The sequence below is a fragment of the Cervus elaphus genome, chromosome 13 (genome assembly GCF_910594005.1).
Source record: "Cervus elaphus chromosome 13, mCerEla1.1, whole genome shotgun sequence".
Taxonomy (NCBI): Eukaryota; Metazoa; Chordata; class Mammalia; order Artiodactyla; family Cervidae; genus Cervus; species Cervus elaphus.
Genome location: NC_057827.1, coordinates 6072896 through 6093627, shown reverse-complemented (window position 1 = coordinate 6093627; position 20732 = coordinate 6072896). Strand labels below are relative to the sequence as shown.

Sequence of the window (20732 nt, the reverse complement as noted above, 5' to 3'; positions counted from 1 at the left end):
GACTATCTTCTCAGAAAGTGTCAATAAAATAATGATGGCTCTAATAGGGGAGAGATAATATAAAAATAAACAAATTGTAGTTCACATATTCATTGGATACAAAAATATTCATTTTTAGAAAAATTCAGTTATTTTATCTTAATTAATCAATAATTAAAATGGCAAGTATGATCAACTTGAAAACAAGACATTTTATTAAACCTGTCACCAAATGTGATGAAAATTTCTTAAAGGAGAAAAAGTTCCTAAGATGACCCATAAGTACTTAAGTACATAAAGAAAATCATAGAGTTTCAATGAAATTGTATTTGAAAAATATGAAAGCTGATTTACATATATTAACATGAAAAAAACTAGTTATGTAATCCCCATCACTACATTAACAAAACTATGAAATGCTTGGGAATGAATTTTAAAAAGAAAGCTAAACTAGCAGTATTCCAACATAACAATTTGATTAGAAAAATAGAAAGACATACCTTGTGGTTTGCCAGGAACTCTCAATTTTAAAGAGGTCTAGTCTCCTAATTAATCTATTAAATTGTAACAAATGAAATAAAAACTGCATTATTTTTTCCAACTTGCAATGTAATTTTAAGCATCAACTGAGAGAAAAAATGCAAGTGTAGACAAGGAATATTCTGAAAAAGAACAGAAATGAGATAGAGCTCAATGGAATAGAAAAGATTCATCAGTAATTTTAAAATAACAATAGAAAGTAAGGCAGACAAATAAATAGAAATTCAATCAATTATATGTCAGAATTTCTATGATTATGGCAGAAGTGAAGATGAGTGGTAACTACCTAAGTCGAGGTAAACAATTTGAATATGTAAAACCACAGTAAGGATAAAAGGAAAGAGAAATAAAATGGCAAAACATCTGAGGAAAAAAAACAAGAGAAGAAATGATACTAATACAAACATGTTTTAAAGAAAAACACAAAACTCAAAAGGTATAAAACATAGCATGATTATATTTTAATACACAACCAAAATACAAAACACCACAGAAAATTGACAGCAATAAAATATGGTATTTCATTTGCACTACACTAAGACAATGATGTAGCAAGGAAAATGAAAGGAAAAAAAAAAACAGAGCAAAATGAAATAACGCAAGAGATTGGTAAGGACTAAGCAAATATGAGATGACAGAACTGAACAGTTAACAGAAGAAAAGGCCAATTTCTTTGTAACATCATCTTGCCAAAGAATAAAAATGTAACATTTATACAGTTTTAGCAAATATATCCACATAAACACTTGTAGATAAGATTGATGAAATCCTGTCTACATAATAGAGGAAAATCTATTTTACTTTGGACTCGAAACTATAAATGTTGGGTATCCTCAGTCTTCACAGTTTCACTGGAATTATCTCAACAAATTAGTTGGATAAATTTGCAATTTATATATAAACAATGTTTACTGATTAGAAAAATTTATAGCTAGTATATACAGATCCCCTAAAATGCTGTGTTAACTGATCAATAAACCCACACGATGTGCACCAAATTTCAACAATAATTAGGTAACACAGACAGAGGTGGCAGAATCAGAGGAGGAAAAACAGCATTTAAAAAGTAAAATGTTACACTTAAAATTTTCCATATCCTTTGAAATCTTGAAAATTGTGATTTTTTTTATTAATCAATTTTAAATTTCCCTGTGATAAATGAAAATTTTAAATATACGCACTAATACTTTTGGGAGCATTGAAATGAAGCTTTGACATTACAAGGTCCTGGGCCTCTTTGTGTAACAATGTCTCCATCATTCAAGCTCCTGAGATTCAGTCCAATAGCAACAATGAAAACAGTCCACATGCCTGGTTACAATTCTCTCCAATTACCCTTTGGGTCACTTTCAAATTTGAGCCTTCTCAGCCAGTTTTTCTGATCTACAGGGACTGTGTGTTGCAATACAATAATGAGGAATTGCCATACATTATGAAGATTATTTTTTGGTTTTATGGAAGATGGTGGCAGAATCAGCAGCATCAGTTTTCCTATGTTGTCATCACTTGAGAGGACACACTGGGGAAAAAAATAGGTAAAGGTTAGTAGCACACGTCATTACATAAAATGAAATGCAATAAATATGAAAAAACAACAGGTGAATCAAAATTTGCTTTGGAATTCTTTTAACAATGAGAAAGTCAGGTATTGGTAGTCTTATATCTTGCTTCTTATATCTTCTGGACTGATCCTTTGAACTTTCTCCTCACATTGTCTACGTCTCCTTTTTATTACTCTTTTATCTCCAGATCACTCACTCATGATATCCTGCAATCTACATGACTTTCTGTATAAGAAACATACCAATACCTAAACATTTCAATGAAAATATCCAAGAAGCTTAGTCCATTTGATAAGAAAAATAGTAACTAATCAGGATGGGGAATACATGTAAATCCATGGCTGATTCATGTCAATGTATGACAAAAACCACTACAATATTGTAAAGTAATTAGCCTCCAACTAATAAAAATAAATGGAAAAAAAAAAAAAAGATATAAAGGCTACAAGGGAACTTAGGAAAACATTTAGTTCCTAATCCATTTCTTTGCTGCTGCTACTGCTAAGTCACTTCAGTGGTGTCCGACTCTGTGCGACCCCGTAGATGGCAGCCCACCAGGCTCCCCCATCCCTGGGATTCTCCAGGCAAGAACACTGGAGTGGGTTGCCATTTCCTTCTCCAATGCATGACAGTGAAAAGTGAAAGTGAAGTCACTCAGTCGTGTCTGACTCTTAGTGACCCCATGGACTGCAGCCTACCAGGCTCCTCCGCCCATGGGATTTTCCAGGCAAGAGTACTGGAGTGGGGTGCCACTGCCTTCTCCAAATCCATTACTCTAGGCCCTATCAAAATTGCTGAGCAGGTACCTCTCAAAAAACCATTAATCTTGTCTTTGAAAAAGTGAAAAGAAAGTGAAAGGACAATGGCTCTGCCATGTCTGACTCTGTGATCCCATGGACTATACAGTCCATGGAATTCTCCAGGCCAGAATACTGGAGTGGGTAGCCTCTCTCTCTCCAGAGGATCTTCCCAACCCAGAGATTGAACTCAGGTCTCCTGCATTGCAGGTGGATTCATTACCAGCTGAGCCACAAGGGAAGCCCAAGAATACTTAAGTGGGTAGCCTATCCCTTTCTCCAGAGGATCTTCCCAGCCCAGGTATCGAACACACGTCTCCTGCAGTGCAGGCAGATTCTTTACCAGCTGGGCCACAAGGGAAGGCCAAGAATACTGGAGGGGGTAGCCTATCCCTTCTACAGTGAATCTTCCTGACCCAGCAATCAAACTGGGGTCTCCAGCACTGCAGGCAGATTCTTTACCAACTGAGCTATGAGGGAAGCCTGTAATCTTCTCTTTAGTTATGATTTATCCCTGAGGAAAAAGGAAACATTTTCTGATTAAAGGTAAAACTTTTACTTTCAAGATTATCCCATGGACAGCAGGTGGGCAATAAGGCTCTCTGAGAAAGAATGTTTAAGGAAGTTGTCAGTATTCAGTTCTTGCCAGCACATTCCATGAAGTAATCCTACAGCAAGGTAGAATGGGGAATGAAGGAAAAGCTCCTAGGGTATCAAGTGCAGGAATTCAGCATCTGTTACATTACTGACTTCATCAACAGCTGTCCCCTCTCATTCTTCCTATAGTTCCACAGTTTCAGGAATTCTAAGATTCTACATTTTGGTATCATACTGGACCTGAATCTTTTCCATTTTGCATTTCCCAAGTGACTTAATCCAAAAATCATGTACCTTTTCCCTAATTTCTTATCTTTTGCCTAATTAACTCCCCAAACCACAAAACAATTCAGTATGACTTTATGTCAGGCAATGAGTAAGATATTTGCCAAAAATTATCTCTTCTCAGTGTGAGAAAAGTGGAATTCTGAAAATCAAGGACCCCTTCAAAAACAAAAAAACTACTGAAGCTCCACATTTGTAGCTCTTAACCTATTGTAATGTCTTCCATCTGGTCTTACAAGCTATCTGTGCCTGCAGTCACCTTGACACTATCCCACCATGCTATGAAATTCTGGTTGGCCATATGACAAGGTTAGCCAACAGAATATGGCAGAAATGATGCTACATAACCTCTGAAACTAGACCAAAAAAGGCCACCACTTCAAACACTTATTTTTATGATTCAAGTGAGAACCTGACTGTGTGATGGTTAAAAGCCTTTTAGCTAAGCCCACCTTCCAAGTCATCTAAAACCAGTGCCAGATGTGAGTGAAGAAGTATCCAGAACACTCGAGTGGTTTGAATCACTCTCAACCATCGGACTAGGTCTTCCCAGTTGATTCCACATACATTCTGGCACTCTCAGAAATCTTCACCCACAGAATCTGTAGAAATAGCACAATAATGTATTATATATTACTAAGTTTAGGATAATTTGTTACCTATATGTTATCTGAACAATAAACACTAGCTGCCACCAAAATTCCATCAAACTTAAGAAAAGCAGAATACCAGTTCCTGTCAAACCAAAGTGCCCTGCCTTGAATCAAATGAGCACTCAGAGTGCCCTTACAATCACTGTCGCCAAGGGGTTCTCCTAAGCACAGAGACGGAAGTGGAGAGAACTGGAATGAGCAATAGTGCAACTGGTCTGGTGACAACAATTACTGACACTAAAACAAAGACGGCAAAAGTATCTTTTCTTAAACTACCGCCCCCCTACAGGGAAAAAGAACATAATAAGGTAAAACACATAGCATTCTGACCAAACACTGAAGCAGCAGGTAAGTGGAGGCTAATGTGGAACTAACACTTAGAAACAGTTCCTCATTAATCAATCAATCCTATAGCTGATTCAACTCTCCAACATGACTTTACTACTATTATTCTGTATCAGCACCTCTCTTAGGCTGCCATGAACCTCTACCATTATCACACCACCAAACTATACATGCAAAAATAGCCGGTCTATTCCCTAATTTATAATTAGTAAAATATTGATCATCATTTGTTTTGCAATATTAGTTATGTTATCATATTTGGTGTTAAGTAAATTAACTGAAGGCAGGCCATCGCCTACATTATTCATTGACTCCATCTTTAATGCAATTATATTTTTAAATAACTGTCTTACTTACTGATTCTCAGGAATATCTGATAATTCCAAAGTGCACAAAGTCTGCACCAGTGCTATTTTCCTGAGTCTAGCCAAAATAAAGCATTTCTTGATCCAGAACCTTCTTACTAGTGGTTTACAGTTGAGACTTACAAATTAAGGAACTCCATAGGAAGAATGTTCCTGATGAGGTCAGATATCCTCAGATTATCTGTATGTTTTCTTTCACCATATTTACCTGAGAAGCAAGTATACAATAAAGCCAAGGTCAGATAAAAATAAAACTCCAGGAGACACTAATTATGATAACTTTAGAAGTGACAGGAATAGTGAATGCAAACTAAAAAACTAGCAAACATGACTGGCCCAAACAGAATTTGTTGTTGTTTTTTTTTTTTTTTTCTACTTTACACCTTCTCAGAGTACTTTCAGTATGAATGTTGAGACTACTGAAATTTTTCATACCAATTCTGAATAATCTAAAAAGCCATAAAGACCTATGATCAACCCATTCGACAGACTCAAACTACTGTAAAAGAAAATAATCCATTCTCCAATTAGGCCCATTAATTAAGAGTAATTCCCAAGCTATTCCAAGAGACTTTCAACAATATGCCACAAATATGGCACCGTCTTATAAAATTACCCTTTATAGAAACTTTCCATGACTACTTTTATCATTCATGTGTTTGTCAACCCAAATATAATTGTATAGCACCTACCTCAAATCCCATCTTCTCCCTCCTTTCCGAGGGTAATCAAATACTCTTTGTTTCACTGTTTAAAACTCTCTGCCGCACTAGTATCTAAGTCCATGCTCTTCATGATCACTCAAAAGCTATGCGTAACAGTCACTGGGAATCCAAAGCTGGATTTAACAGCCCAACACTCCCAAAATGTCAACAGGTAACGATGAAGACAAGCACAAATTGGCTGTATCTTTCAAGGTCCTTCGTTTGTTAGATGTTGCTTTTGAAATACATTTAAAATTTTAAAGGCAGTAAATAGCAGCTGTTCCTTTTTTCCTGGTATATTTATATAATAATGTTAAATTTTTGCTATGATTTTCCAGACAACTTTCTATTCCATAATCCACATTTGTATTTTAACATTGTCCTGTAGCAACATGTTTTAGTACTGAACTTACACATGTGCAAAAGTTTCAAAAAGAATGCTAAAACAATCACCATTATACTTAACACTACTGAGTAAGCATTACTTAACTCTATCATCATGTCAGAATAAACCCATTCCCTAGGAATACTAACCATTAATATTTCAAATAGAAAAAAGAGGCATATGGACACACCTCAGCATACACATTTAGCTATTATCTGTTCAGAAATGACAATTGAAAGAATCAACTTAGAACGTTCTTCAACATCAGAATATTTTTTCAGTGTTTGAATGACAGTCATACAAATAAGCTATCATTACAATTCTTTTAATGATGCATATTTCAGACATTCAAATTATGTTACAATCTCTAACATATTTTCTTCATGAATTTGAGAACAGTAATAGGTAAAATCCCATCAGCATTTTATCATTTCAAAAGTTTTACATATTCAAATTTTGATTGTCATTGCCAAACTGCTACACAAAGTAAGATATACTAATGATACTTCTAACAAATTTTCATTATTTACATTATAGGCAACTGAGAATACTCCTGACATTAGTTACTGATTATAATATACAAATTTAACTACCCACCAGAAAATTTTCAAAAGCTCTCAGAAAAAAAAAAAACAAACTCAAAATCACAGAAATTCTGTTCCGACAGAAGTATATATGGAAACATTAAAAAAATACATAGCCACTTAAACATTTTATATAAAAATTAACATTTAGATATAAATGAAACAGGTTTCTACACATTTAAGCTTATAACTGAAATTCAATTTCCATTTTTTTCCAAAAAGAAAAAAAGTAAAGCAATGAATAGATGTTTAAAAAGAAATTATCCTATCTATATCCCTAAAAATAATGTTACATATGTATGTGTATATACATTTACAGTATATTTGTATATGCATATAAATTTTCAACCAGTACATTTATATAGTACAGCAAAATAACCATTACTTTATGTTAGCTATGAAAATAGCTAGGACTTAAATGACAATTTCCTTTTAATGTCTTCCTTTCTTCCTAACGATAAAAATAAAATCCTTTGGTCATTTTTCTTTGTTAAAAGTATGCAATCTAATCTTTTCCTATGAGAATCTAACAATCTGCAGACATGGAGACAATCTACACATCACTATGCCCAAAAACTCACTGCAAGATGGAAGAGCAGAAGGTCAGGCGCTCATCTTCTCCTCTGAACTCCAAAATTACAACTTGCTGCTGGACAATTGTTGACAGGAGAATGAAGGATCCCACCAAAAAAGAATACTCCACATCCAAGGGCAAAGAAGAAGCCCCAGCAAGATGGCTGGAGGGGCAAAATCACATTTAGAATCAAACCCCATACCCGCCAGATGCTGGAAGGGCTCAAACAAAACCTTGGGCTCACCAGGGATGCCACAGAGTCTGAGCTAGACCTGCCTTTGAGTGTGTCTCCAGTGGAGGAATGGATCATCAGGGGCCTGCTGCTGGGGCAGGGGTTCTGGATGCAGCAGACCTGGGTATAGCATAAGCATTCCTGGAAGAGGTCACTATTAACCCCACAATAGAGCCACCAGAACTTACACAAAACTGGGGAAACAGACTCTTGGAGGGCACAAAGAAAACCTTGTGTGCACCGGGACCCAAGAGAAAGAGCAGTGGCCCCAGAAGAGACTGACTCAGACTTGCTGGTGAGTGCCCAGTCATCTCCAGCGGATGCCTGGGTTGGTGGCGGCTTGCTGCAGGGTCGGGGCACTGAGCAAACCAGTGTGTGCACAGGACCTTCTGAAGGAGGTCGCCATTATCTTCATTGCCTCCACCATGGTTTGGCCTCAGGTCAAACAACACAGCCCTACCCATCAACAGGAAATTGGATTAAAGATGTACTGGGTATGGCCCAGCCCATCAGAACAAGACCCAGTTTCCCCCTCAGTCAGTCTCTCCCATCAGGAAACTCCATAACCCTCTTATCCTTCTCCATCAGAGGGCAAGCAGAATGAAAACCACAATCATAGAAAACTAATCACATGGACCACAGCCTTGTCTAACTCAATGAAACTACGAGCCATGCTGTATAGGGCCACCCAACATAAACGGGTCATGGTGGAGAGTTATAGAAAAACGTGCTCCACTGGAGAAGGAAATTGCAAACCACTTCAGTCTTGCCTTGAGAACCCCCAAAACACTTTCTTGTGTTTATTTTGTGTTCATCACAAAATGATTAACTCCCCAGGTCAGTAGGTCCCCAATATGCTACTAGAGATCAGTGGAGAAAAAGCTCAAAAAAGAATGAAGAGACAGAGCCAAAGCAAAACCACCACCGAGTTGTGGATGTGACTGGTGATGGAAGTAGAGTCCGAAGCTGTAAAGAGCAGTATTGCACAGGAACCTGGAATGTTAGGTCCATGAATCAAGGCAAATTGGAAGTGGTCAAATAGGAGATGGCAACAGTGAACATGGACATTTTAGCAATCAGTGAACTAAAATGGACTGTAATAGTGATTTAATTCAGATGAAGACTGTATCTACTACTGTCATTAAGAATCCCTTAAAAGAAATGGGAGTAGCCCTCATAGTTAATAAGAGAGTCAGAAATGCAGTACTTGGTTGCAATCTCAAAAATGACAGAATGATCTCTGTTCATTTCCAAGGCAAACCATTCAATATCACACTAATCTAACTCTATGCCCCACCAGTAATGCTGAAGAAGCTGAAGCTGAATAGTTCTATGAAGACCTTTTAGAACTAACACCCAAAAAAGATGTCCTTTTCATTATAGGGGACTGGAATGCAAAAGTAGGGAGCAAAGAGACACCTAGTTTAACAGTATGTGAACCGTGAAGTTCCAGATGTTCAAGCTAGATTTAGAAAAGGCAGAGGAACCACAGATCAAATTACTGACATCTGTTGGATCATTGAAAAAGCAAGAGAGTTCCAGAAAAACATCTATTTCTGCTTTACTGACTATGTCAAATTCTTCAAAAGACGGGAATACCAGATGACCTGACCTACCTACCTCCTGAGAAATCTGTATGCAGGTCAAGAAGCAACAGTTAGAACTGGGCATGGAATGACAGACTGGTTCCAAATCGGGAAAGGAGTACGTCAAGGCAGTATATTGTCACTCTGCTTATTTAACTTACATGTGGAGTACATCATGAGAAATGCCAGGCTGGATGAAGCACAAGCTGGAATCAAGACTGCTGGGAGAAACATCAATAACCTCAGATATGCAGATGACACCACCCTTATGGCAGAAAGGAAAGAAGAACTAAAGAGCCTTTTGATGAATGTTTAAGAGGAGAGTGAAAAAGTTTGCTTTAAACTGAACATTCAGAAAACTACGATCATGGCATCTGGTCCCATCACTTCATGGCATAGATGGGGAAACAATGGAAACAAGGAGAGTTTACTTTTTCGGGCTCCAAATTCACTGCAGATGGTGACTGCAGTCATGAAGTTAAAAGACGCTTGCTCCTTGGAAGAAAAGTTATGACCAACCAAGACAGCATATTAAAAAGCAAAGACATTACTTGGCCAACAAAAGTCCTTTCTAGTCAAAGCTATGGTTTTTCCAGTAGTCATGTATGGATGTGAGAGTTGGACTATAAAGAAAGCTGAGGACCAAAGAATTGATGCTTTAGTACTGTGGTGTTGGAGGAGACTCTTGAAGAGTCCCTTGGACTCCAAGGAGATTCAACCAATCCAGCCTAAAGGAAATCAGTCCTGAACGTTCATTGGAAGGAAAGATGCTAAAGCTGAAACTCCAATACTTTGGCCACCTGATGTGAAGAGCTGACTCATTTGAAAAGACCCTGATGCTGGGGAAGATTGAAGGCAGAAGGAGCAAGGGATGATCGAGGATGAGACTGTTGGATGGCATCACCAACTCAATGGACATGAGTTTGAGCAAGCTCCAGGAGTTATTATTGGACAGGGAAGCCTGGCATGCTAGAGTCTATGGGATCACAAAGAGTTGGACATGACTGAGCAACTGAACTAAACACCAAAATATTACACAGTCCTAAAAGCCAATTATGAGTTATTACACTGCTAATACATTCATAGAAGCCACCTCATGATATTTTACAAGATATTTACAAATTTATACTTAGTGAAATCCCATGCATCTAGAAAAACTAGATTTTTTAATGATTCCTTTACTGCTATTTACAATGTTGTCTTGTATGTTGTCATGCATTCCAATTAAGTACAACACTGTATAATTCAAAGGCAATAAAATCTTATAAGACACATTTCCTTTGATTAAAATATATAATACCCTATCAACAGTACAACTACAAATTATTACTTGACTTTTTTAATGTACAAAAATCTAAGGACTAAACAATGATTAAAATATAAAACTTTCTCTTAGATGAGAATCCAAAAATGAAAAAGTGCCATTTTAACTCTTGCTTTTCCATAGTTCAGAAAGCAGAACCCTAAACAGCTCAAGAAATCCACAACAGCATCAATTTCACTGCTGAGATTTCTAAAGAAAACAATGGAACTTTACAATGAATTATTTACAAAATTATACTTTGTGAGACTCTACACATCTAGAAAGTCTAGATGTTAAAAATTAAAACCGTATACTATATATTAAAACCTGCCTATTTACAAAATTGTCTTGAATATTGTCATGCAACTGAGGGAACACATACAGAACTGTATATAGTTCCAAGAGGTAGTATAAAATTTCTTTGACAAAGTCATTTATTAATCTGAATGTTAAGAAGAAAAAACTAAAGACAAAAAATATAAGAAGGGTGAGTAGTTAGAGCACAGAGGCTTTTTAGGGCCATTACAATATGATGATGATTAATATATTTTTCCAAACCCAAGAATGTACAAGAGCAAGAGTTAATCATAATGTGTATAAACTACTGACACTGGGTGATTGTGTCAATGTGGGGTCATCAATTTTAACAAATGTCCAACTCTCATAGGGGATTTGATAATGGAGGTGGATTTTCACACAAGTACTAGGTTGATAATGGGGGGAATTATGCAAGTGTTCAGGCAGAGGGTACATGGGAAATCTGTGCCTTCCTCTCAATTTTTCTGTGAACCTGAAACTGCTCTTAATAAAAATAATATAAATGAAATATGTCAGGAATCTTGGTTTGAATTAGATATACCAAAAGAATTTACATGGTGTAAGTTTTAAATATACGTACTTGATACAACGGCCAATTCTCCTTCTATATGATAACAGGATAAATGTGTAATGTTGTCAGTGTTTCCACTTAGCAACCAAACTAACGTATGATAAATTTTGCATAGCTCCAAAGGCCAGTTTGTCAACTTCATTGCTATGTTGATTTTAAAAGACAATAGTACTAACACATTTATAATGAAATAGTTATAAAATTAAACTTTTTAGATTCTCAGTATATTTAGAAATATTACACGTTTAAAACTAAATATTACTCTTGCTCCTTATTTACAAAATTGTTTTGGCTATTGCCATGTTAGCAAGTGAACACAAACATTTCTATAAAATTTTCTTTAGGAAACTGAATTGCATCAGGAACCTTAGCACATCTGGGAAAATATGTTACACCTACATGTCCCACAATTAGAGGTAAAATTATATAAGAAATGTCTGTATCTAGAAAGAACACATGTTTTTAACTGCATACACAGCATTCTAAAAGTCACTCAAGAACAGTGAGACTTAATGTACCATTACATTTCTACAAGCATAAAGCTTATGTGCTATGACTTTTAGGTAAATATATATTCAAAACCATGACAGAAATTTCTGAACATCTAACATTACATGGTATAAAAAACAAAAATCTGATCACAGGCACACAACCACCTAATAATACTGTCCCCCCCCCCAATACAGACTAGGTATAAGCACATAATGGTCATGCAACACTTCTATTCATAATATATATTTTTCACCATTAGTTTAACATTAATATATTGATTCCGTGTGTGTGTGTGTGTGTGTGTGTGTGTGGTTTTAGAACACATAGGAACTTATTAAAGAAGAGCTTGCCTGTTAGACAAGTGTAGAATGTGTCCTTACTCTGTTCCAATATTTAAAACTCGAAATTTAGATGGAAAGAAAAAATATACAAGTCTATGTATTTAAAAATATGAATGATGATTTCTACACTCTTAACAAATAATGTCTAATGAGAAAAACCTCAAGAATAATAATAAAAAATAATAAACATTATTTATAAATAATAATAAAACTCAAAATTCTAGCCTAATTCATCAAGATGCTCACTCTACTTTAAGATCAAACAATGACCGTAACTTTAACGTTTCAATGAAAAGGTATTCCAAAATTATTGACAGAAGTTAAAAATATTTTATGAAATAGCATGTATCTGCAATATAGAAAGCAAAGTAACAAATCAATCCCTAGCAACCAAGTATATCCCAAATACAAGTAGTTTAGCAATTCAATTTGTCAAAATAGTGTTTTTACTTTTGTCTATCAGTTTGGTTCTCACAAAATACATGCCTACCAGGCAAATCCTATGTAGACATCATTTTAAAAAACTAACACTTGTCTACCACATATCTAGCAGCGGCACAATATTCTCCAGCAATAAATAAAGCTCATAAACTAAAGCTTGCTATATCATCTGTCCTCTAACAACCCAAAGAACCTAAGACTAAAGCCAAATGATAACTGGCCCCCAAAATATTTCCATTCTATTACTTTCAGTATCACTAGTATTATACACACATATGTGCATGTATTCATATGTGTTTATATGTCTACATAGAGATGTATGTAAAAACATCCTTGCAAATCGAGGACTAAATGTTTAGAGCAAATGACTACATATTCTATTTTATTAACCACCATCTAAAAACATCCCTTAACTGCCCAATTATTTACTCAGATAGTCTGAAAACTAGGCAAAATTTTCACTCTCTGCATAGTTAATATTTTATAAAACATGCATAAATTATAGCTCACATGCCTAAAAACATATAACAATGCTATTATATATACATAATATAAAAACATTCCTTTGATCAACCAACTATTTAATGAACTCAGGTCTGATATACATACTATCACTAACATCACCCATAAAAACTTACATAATGTCTATATAACTGTAAGTAAGTACTTTAAAACAATTCACTATTTTCATTAAAAGTCAAATGCCACTGGCAAATGAAAACTTTTCTAACCTATGCTGTTTTACCAAATGTGAAGATTTCTCTAAGTTATATAAAGGGTTGTGTTCTTTTCTATACAAATATATCTGAAAAGCATAAAAGCAGTCCAGTGATGTTTCGACCATGATGAATCCTGTCATAAAATGATATATTTACATTGGATACTCCACACCATGTATTTCTCACAACCTAAAAGTTGTGTCTAACGGTCCAATGACCATACTGAGAGGCTGGAGAGAACACTTCTTTTGGCAAAAACAAAAGTATTTCTACCCTATTTGGCTGATATGCATTTACAATGATATACACAATCACAAGTTAGACAAAAAATTTAACATCGCTTATAACAAACCGTTTAACAACTTCTACCAGAAATGAACTAATGCTGATGGGCAGTTAGAATATTTATCAAATATATTTAGATTCCCAACATCTGATCATGGAGCAAAGTCTAGATGCTGTTTAAGCTCTTCATGCCTATGCATATACACACACAATCTTCCAAAACTCCCTATTCTCTGTCTCCTAAATTAAGCTTTTATTTGCCTAACACAAAGTGGTCTCGAAACTCCTCAGTAACCAACATGATATTCTAGTAACTGAAATGCCCAAAATGTCAGCCATCTCTATGCATGATAGGATGGTAAAGCACAGTACTTTTTCTATCATGTAGAAAGCTATAAAAAAAAAAAAAAAAAAAAAAAACCCACTCAACCCTGATTATGTAACCGTTGAGAGGCTCTTCTCTTGTGCAAAAATTCCATCATGATAAGGCAATCTCATACCATAAAAACCTGTAACACAAAAGCCATTTACAGGATAATGTCGACATCCAGATAGAGCACCCTTAACAGAATTTCTTAGGTGACAGTTGAATACAGAACAATCTCTCTCACCCCAAAAAGCCATTGCAATAATCCAATCAAATGATTTCAAATGTATACATCATTCAGAGGTATTCTAACAATCCTTATTTCTATAATCATGTATTAAAAATAATTCTTCTATATATATTAACAAACTGTTAATATTTGCAACACACTGAGAAATGTCACGAAGCAATTATATTTGGTTATGTCATACACAGTATTTTTAAAATGCATATAAACAATAACTGTGCCTTCCTTTGCTTTTATGATATAGTAATATTAGACATTTTCGTGTCTTTCTCTTTTTGCCTGCCATAAATACAGAATTCTATACAGCTTACAAAATGTCCTCAGAATCCCTTTCTAAGTCTTTTCCAGAAGACAATTTTACCACATATTTTTAGAAACTTTAGGAAACAAGCTGCATTATCTTATATAAAAATAATATAGTGATGATTATAAATGTAGACCTATGTACTTGAATATTAGATTCCAAAAGATTAAGTAAAGAAAGAATACAATAAGCTCTTACATGCTGAATTTCATTCTCTTCATCTCCTAACATTCAATGAACAATTCATCATTCAAAGTATTTTATATCTCAATATCATTACCCAAACACAATTTTCCTAAGTATTTAAAAACATTCATAAGCTACAAATGTCAAATTAATTAATGGAATTAGATTTAGAGTTGCTTTAAAATCCAAGTAAGATTTGTTTATCATAAATGTACACAAATGCCATATATATAGGGGTTTCACTGGTAACTGTGATAATCCACAGCAAGGAAATTACTCTTCCTCACCAATCCAAAGACTGCTAATGAAATATAAATATTTCAGAACCAAGATGAAGTTCAGGCCAGTATTAAACTTATTTTGTCTATAATTCTGTAGATGGTAAAGCTTCTAACTGAAATCAAGAAGCACTGTCCTTCCCTTCCTAGTCTCATATTCCTATAGGGTTAGCTTACGTGTACTTCAGATTGTGCAGACTAGCCAATACTTGAAGTTTTACCCAGTTGAAATAATTTTCAATTCAGTAGACATCCTTCACATACTTGAATCTTGAAGAGAAATCTGGAATGAGAGTTGCTGTCCTGATGGTGTTGGATCAGGCAAATCAAGCTGATTCATGTCAATGTATGACAAAAACCACTACAATATTGTAAAGTAAATAGCCTCCAACTAATAAAAATAAATGAAAAAAAAAATACAGAGTTAAAGATCTAGAAAGTGTCTATACAGACGTGCCCTGGCCAAAGATGCTTTAAATTGGCAAGAGGTGTAGAATTCCTTATCAGTCCATAAGTAAAACTGCTCAGATACTCCAGAAAAATCTGCTCATCTATGTTAAAAAAAAAAAAGTTTGCACAACTACCCTATATCCATCCTGAGTTGCACACTGTATCTTGCTGTGCAAAATATCTTGAGATTCTTGTGGACCAAAGGGTAAGAGAAAAGGAGTTTGAAATTTATGAATCCAAATGTTCAGTAACTAGAAGTGGAAAATTTCCAACTTTCACAGAGGCAAAAAATACTCAAAATATTATCAGTTTATAGAAATCTTTGTCCTCTTCTCCGATTATTGCTTATTTCTAAAACTTCTGAAACATGTCAATTGCAGATTTATGAAGAACACGATGTGGTTTCATCATCTTTCTCAAAGATTGTTCTGGCCAACAGATAAATTAGAGAATCTGAAGCTGGCAGTTAGGGGACCAGTTAGAAGTTTCAGTATGAAAAGCAGCTCCAAAACAGCCATCTATATAACACAGTAGCTATTGTGCAAAAAAGATTCTAAGTTTCTGGATGAAATCCTTGTCCATCTTTCTTAGGCTCCATTCATGTCCATGAATGACAGCCAATCACCTTCAAGTTGACATCATGTTTCAAATCTCTGTAAAACTGATAGTTAAATATACATTATTCAATGATTTTAAAAGAATGTTTATGAATTATTTCCTGCTTATTTGCCACTATTTTCTTTGAATTATCTGTACACGTGTTTGCAATTTTAAAAACAACTATTCAAAGTCTTTTCTTTTACAATGAGTTGTAGGATGATGTTTATGGCACATTATAAAAACCAAGAGAATAATCAATATATTCTGCTAACCTAAATATAACAGATGCATTTTCACATATCTTTATGTGTTCAAGTTACTCTGTTAGCCACTAATAAATAAACTCTGTTGTACCACAGCTACTGAGACAGTGCTCTAGAGCTCATGAGGGGCAATTCCAGCCTTCACACACCTAAAGCCTGTGCTCTGCAATAAGGGAAACCACTGCAATGAGAAGCCCAAGCACCACAAGAGCAGCCCCTGCTCGCCACAACTGGAGAAAGCCCAGGCACAGCACCAAAGACCCAGTGCAGCCATAAATAACAGATCTTAAAAAAAAGGCTTTTTTTTTTTAAACACAGAAGTTTTATTCTCCAGTGAGCTAGACTGAAACAGGTAAAGGCATTCAGTAAGAGATACACACTTTTCTCTTCACCAAAGCCCCAAATCAGAATTTGGAACTCTCACATAAGTGAGCTTAAGATAGTACAGTATTACCCAGGGAATTCCCTGGCAGTCCAGCACTTGGGAGTCCACACTTCACTACTGAGGGCCTGGGTTCAATCTCTGGTCTGGGAACTAAGATCCCATAAGATACAAGGCGCAGCCAGGGGCAGCGGGAAACTGTACTACACAATTCCCTGATCTTAGATTCTGGCTGGCACAATAAATTTTCTTACTGCTTAACTGAATCCTTACAAAAAAAAAATAATCAGAAAATAAATGTTAAACTGAAAGCCAAATTTTGCCTATAAGGCCACTTTTTGTACTTACCAATAATTAAGACAATAGTGTAACAAAAATTACTATCAAAAACCTATTAGATGCCAATTTTTATTATAGGCTTTGGTGAGAGAAAAGTCATAATGACACCAAGGCCTCCAGTGAACCATTAATGTTTCATTCTAATAAAGGAATAATATTAGAAAAATTTATCTTTCCTATATTAGAAATATTTCCAATATCAAAAAAACCATCTTTCCAAAACCTGCCATGTTATAATCTTAGACAACAAAAATATTATTCTGTAACAAGACTTTCATAAGTTTCTTCTTTGTGACTTCAGCAATTTTGAGGGAGGGAATATTTGTATTGTTACTTTGACATCACTTAGGGCCACAATTCACTGTCTTGGTCAGAAAAACCGCTCAGTCTATTTAAAATTCAAAGCCAGTGTCCAGATAGGGTAAATCTTACAATAAAAATGTTAAGTAGTAGGTAGAAATTACCATGTCTAAGAAAACATACTACTCACTGATATCATTTCTATTATTAGAAATATTTCTTAAAACACCTACCATTTGTTTGAAATTTTTATTTATTAGTCATTTGTATGACTGAAGAGCAGAAGTCACAGAAATAAGACTTCTTCATCTACCAATTAAGAAGCTGAAATAAGTATTCTGTAGCAATAAACCAGCAGCTCTCCTGTACTAACTGCCCCATGCACTGTTTGCACAGATATACTGGCTGTGTGAATACCTGATGTTACTTATCAACATTCAAATGTAGAACAAGCTAACCTAGATTTCAAATAATGCTCTTCAAGTGAACCTCATCATCTTACTAAGCAACAAAGGTATGCTCACTCCTATGAACTCAAATTGCACTTATTTCCATTTTTGACAAAAAATGACTAAAATGTATCCCAATGGGTACCCTGCAAACTTCATGACAAAGTACTTAGCTTCTCTACAATAAATCCTGATATTTACTAAACAGCTATTCCCAGAGAGGAGCCAAACTAACTTACTGAGTATTAAGAGCATAACATTAGATATCAAATAGCCCTAGATTCTAATCTGTCACTAATACAAGTTAATATTCACCAAGTATCTAATAAAATTTTTAAAAACCAGTAATGGCATCTTTCTTAAGCATTTACACTGTGATAGGCTTGGATCCCATTGATCAACTGCAGACAACTGAAGAGAAATAAACTGTCCTTAAACACCAACATCCATGTGACATTACTTACCACACTCACTGCATTTCATAAAATATGTTCCATAAACACTCTTTCTGGACATCACTTAGACATCTAGAACTGGTTTCCAATGTTTGATCCAAGATGTGGTAGTTTCCTTTATTTCAATCTTGCTTCTGTCTTTGTTTCCACCTTGTCACATTCTGAGATCCACAGATGAGCTTCCATTTTTGCTTTGAACAGTGTGTGTGGTATACACACACACACACACACATATATACATATATGTATATATATATATGTGTGTGCACATATGAAAAAGGAAGAAAAAAGAAAATAATTACAAAAATCTATGAGAAGGAAACAAGGGAAGCCTGGAGAACCAGCACAAAGCGCAGTACGCCCCCGCCAACTCCAGCTATTTGGTTTCCGCGTGTCAAGACAGCATCTTCTGCCAAGAGTAACGTTCTCTGAAAAGTCTACTGAGGCACATTGACTAGATTTCAGAGTGTCCTTTTAAGCTCAAAGTTTGAAATCACCATGTTCAGACAAGGTCCTATGTCATCATAAACCTAGCCAAGGCCTCTGCAATATGATCTTTTTTTAAAAAAACAAGATTATTTTACCTGGTGTGGTTTGTTTCTTTCCTAAATGTAGTTAAGTAAGATTTTCAGCCTTGTTGCAGCATTACTGGGTAGGATCCACATTGACACATCAGAAAATTCAGTAACCACATTCTCTCTTTCTTTCAGAGTCATCAATTATGTGTGCAAAAAGGCACTGCATATGACTGAAAAAGGTTCAAGAAAAAAAAATCCATGATAAGATGATTTACTTTATCTAAGAAAATTCAAATTCTGGACATTTTTATATTTATGGTCCATCCCAAGGGAGTTAGAATGCAAAGATGAATAAAACAGAATCTGGCAATATATTATAAACTCAATAACATGTATCTGAACACTTCATAATACAATAGAGGTTTGTAACTGAATACTTGCTGAAATGATTAATAAGTCTTTTTTGATATTGTGTTTTTTTCTGGTCTTTGCAGGATTTTGAAAATTCTATCATTTTCACATAATCCCATAAGTTACTCCTGTAAGTAAAGATGAAAACCCTATATGCAAAACAGAAAAAGAGACACAGATGTACAGAACAGACTTTTGGATCCTGTGGGAGAAGGCGAGGGTGGGATGTTCTGAGAGAATAGCATTGAAACAAGTATACTATCAAGGGTGAAACAGATCACCAGCCCAGGCTGGATGCATGAGACAAATGCTCAGGGCTGTTGCACTGGGAAGACCCAGAGGGATGGGATGGGGAGGGAGGCGGGAGGGGGGATAGGATGGGGAACACATGGAAATCCATGGCTGATTCACGTCAATGTATGGCAAAAATCCACTATAATATTGTAAAATAATTAGCCTCCAACTAATAAAAATATATGAAAAAAACACTTTTTTTAATTCAGCTCAGTTCAAAAAAAAAAAACCATGAGTTTTGTTTACAAAAGTTAAAAATTTTTTATCTCACTTAAATGTGGAATCTAAAGAATCTGAAGACTAGAATGGTGATTGCTGCCAGGGGCTTAGCGGGTAGAAGAAATGAGGAGATGCTGATCAAAGGTAATAAACTTTAAATTATATGATGAATAAATTCTAAGGATCTAATCTACAGCATGGTGACTACAGTTAATATATGATACACTTAAAATCTGCTATGACAAATTTTACATATAGATCTTAAATGTTCTTACTACCAAAAAAGTAACTCCGTAAGGCAATAGATGTGCTAACTCATCTTACTGTGGTAATCTTCTCACAGTATATACATTTTACAAGACATCATGCTGTGTACTTTAAAATTATACAATGCTATTTATTACTAATATATCAATGAAGTTGGGAAAAATTACAAGACTTCTAAAATTAGACATAATTACACGAGTGAGTACCAATGAGTCTATGGAAGCAGGGAACTATGTCACATCTGACATGCTTCTATACCACGTCCAGTTTCCCTATCACATAAGCACAGAATACCACAAACAACTCAAAACCAGAAAGGCAGTATAATTATTATATTCCAAATTCGTACTTCAATTTTAAAAAGTCCCAGAATTCTACTGAAAACTGTAAACCACAATAAAAATATATATTGCCATACAATATGTATATCTTTACGGAGCCACAGTGAATGTAATGTGAACATTAAATTACATTAAATTACAGTAAATGTGAACAGGAAATCAAGAAGTTGTTGTCCAACTATGTTTTAGGTGAAACATGCACTCATTCAAATGCAGGTATGTTGGAGAAACTCTTAGGGACACCAAGTATTTACTTCCATGAGTGTCTGAAAACTGACTATGTTGGTATTAGTATGTGACCGCAAAAGAACTCTGTAGAAGCAGATCTAGCAATCCACAACAAAATATCCATACTTCTTTTACACCAAGTTTTCTTAGTATGTATTCTACAATGAAGAGTTTTC

General features: G+C 35.1%; 2 long non-coding RNA genes and 1 other non-coding gene across 3 annotated transcripts; all 3 read right to left on the bottom strand.

The window, feature by feature from the left end:
• Positions 1 to 965: 965 nt before the first annotated feature.
• Positions 966 to 8109, bottom strand: LOC122706292. Its single transcript, XR_006344364.1, has 4 exons — positions 5816 to 8109; positions 5116 to 5331; positions 4213 to 4362; positions 966 to 2038 (listed from the first exon to the last, which is right to left on the bottom strand). It is a non-coding gene; the product is annotated as an uncharacterized LOC122706292 (long non-coding RNA).
• Positions 8110 to 13507: 5398 nt separating this feature from the next.
• LOC122706293 lies at positions 13508 to 19155 on the bottom strand. Its single transcript, XR_006344365.1, has 2 exons — positions 18288 to 19155; positions 13508 to 16151 (listed from the first exon to the last, which is right to left on the bottom strand). It is a non-coding gene; the product is annotated as an uncharacterized LOC122706293 (long non-coding RNA).
• Positions 18736 to 18809, bottom strand: LOC122707267. The gene has a single exon (XR_006344781.1). It is a non-coding gene; the product is annotated as a small nucleolar RNA SNORD107 (small nucleolar RNA).
• Positions 19156 to 20732: the final 1577 nt, after the last annotated feature.